The 2,037-nt window shown below is 47.1% G+C and overlaps 1 pseudogene across 1 annotated transcript; it reads left to right on the top strand.

The window, feature by feature from the left end:
• The first annotated feature begins 238 nt into the window (after window positions 1-238).
• Window positions 239-1,460, top strand: LOC108519954 (glyceraldehyde-3-phosphate dehydrogenase pseudogene; annotated as a pseudogene). Its single transcript, XR_001882777.1, has one exon. The product of XR_001882777.1 is annotated as a glyceraldehyde-3-phosphate dehydrogenase pseudogene (transcript).
• Window positions 1,461-2,037: the final 577 nt, after the last annotated feature.

Here is a 2,037-nt window from a genome sequence, read left to right as displayed (position 1 = left end):
TGAAAGAGTCATGACAACTGAATGCCACCTGGACTTGAAATTTTGTTTTCTATTGGAACAATTGTCAAAATTTGAATAATATATGTAAATTCGCTAATAATATTATATTAACGTCAATTCCTGATTTTGAAAATTATGTGGTGGTTATGTAAAAGATTATATTTGTTATTAGAAAATATACATTGGCTCTCTGCTCCTCCTGCTTGACAGACAGCCACATCTTCTCTCACATCGCCAGCTGCATCCCTGAGACATGGGGAGGTGAAGGTTGGAGTCAATGGATTTGGTCGTGCTGGGTGGCTGGTCACCAGGGCTGCTTTTAACTCTGGTAAAGTGGATATTGTCACCATCAATGAACCCTTCGTTGCCCTCAACTACACGGTCTACATGTTCCAGTATGAGTCCACCCATGGCAAATTCCATGGCACCATCAAGGCTGAGAATGGGAAGCTTGTCATCAATAGAAATCCCATCACCATCTTCCAGGAGCGAGGTCCCTCCAAAATCAAGTGGGGCGATGCTGGCACTGAGTGCATCGTGGAGTCCACTGGCATCTTCACCACCATGGAGAAGGCTGGGGCTCACATGCAGGGGGGAGCCAAAAGGGTCATCATCTCTGCCCCCTCTGCTGACGCCCCCATGTTCGTGATGGGCGTGAACCATGAGAAGTATGACAACAGCCTCAAGATCGTCAGCGATGCCTCCTGTACCACCAACTGCTTAGCGCCCCGGCCAAGTTCATCCGTGACAACTTTGGTATCGTGGAAGGACTCACGACCACAGTCCACGCCATCACTGCCACCCAGAAGACTGGATGGCCCCTCCGGGAAACTGTGGTGTGATGGCCACGGGGCTCTCCAGAATGTCATCCCTGCCTCTACTGGTGCTGCCAAGGCTGTGGGCAAGGTCATCCCTGAGCTGAACGGGAAGCTCACTGGCATGGCCTTCCGTGTCCCCACTACCAACGTGTCAGTGGTGGACCTGACCTGCCGTCTGGAAAAACCTGCCAAATATGATGACATCAAGAAGGTGGTGAAGCAGCCGTTGGAGCGCCCCCTCTAGGGCATCCTGGGCTACACTGAGCACCAGGTGATCTCCTCCGACTTCAACAGCAACCCCCACTCTTCCACCTTCGACGCTGGGGCTGGCACAAACCTCAGCGATCGCTTTGTCAAGCTCATTTCCTGGTATAACAATGAATTTGGCTACAGCAACAGGGTGGTGGACCTCATGGCCCACATGGCCTCCAAGGAGTAAGACCCCTGGACCACCAGCCCCAGCGAGAGCACAAGAGGAAGAGAGAGGCCCTCACTGCTGGGAGTCCCTGCCACACTCAGTCCCCCACCACACTGAATCTCCCCTCCTCACAGTTTCCATGCAGACCCTTTGAAGGGGGAGGGGCCTAAGGAGCCTCACCTTGTCGTCTACCATCAATAAAGTCCCCTGTGCTCAGCCAAAAATAAAAAATAAAATACACATCATGGTGAAAAGGAATTTGAAGAGAAAAAAAATGAAAACAACATTGGCATATTTAGGAGTAAAGGGCTGCAACTTTCACACAGTTCAGAAAAGAAAACATTTGAGAGAGAGAGAAAGCAAATATGGTAAAAGGTTAACAACTGGAAGATCTGAGTGTAGGGTATATAGAAATTATTTGCACGATTGCAACTCTTTTTCTTTTCTTTTGTTTTGTAGAGACCAGAGTCTCACTAGGTTGTGTAGGCTGGTCTCATACCCCTGGGCTGAAGCAGTGCTCCCACCTCAGCCTCCACAGTAGCTGGGACTTCAGGCACACACATTGCACTGGGCGCAACTTTTCTTAAAGACAAAAATTATGTCAAAATGAAATGCTTTTTAGGTGAAAAGAATATCTGTCTTACCTACTTCATAGAATTTTGGGGAAGATCAAATAAAATCTTGTGAGTGAAAGAGCTTTGTAAACTGTAAGTTTCTCTACAAATGTAAAGCTTAATTATAATTACTGAAAAGAGCTTTATACTTTAACAAATGTAAAACAATTATTTTTACTGCATTTTT

This window comes from Rhinopithecus bieti, unplaced genomic scaffold, assembly GCF_001698545.2.
Source record: "Rhinopithecus bieti isolate Rb0 unplaced genomic scaffold, ASM169854v2 scaffold_50793, whole genome shotgun sequence".
Taxonomy (NCBI): Eukaryota; Metazoa; Chordata; class Mammalia; order Primates; family Cercopithecidae; genus Rhinopithecus; species Rhinopithecus bieti.
Note: the sequence above shows the minus strand (reverse complement) of the source record. Positions and strands in the feature narration are given on the sequence as shown.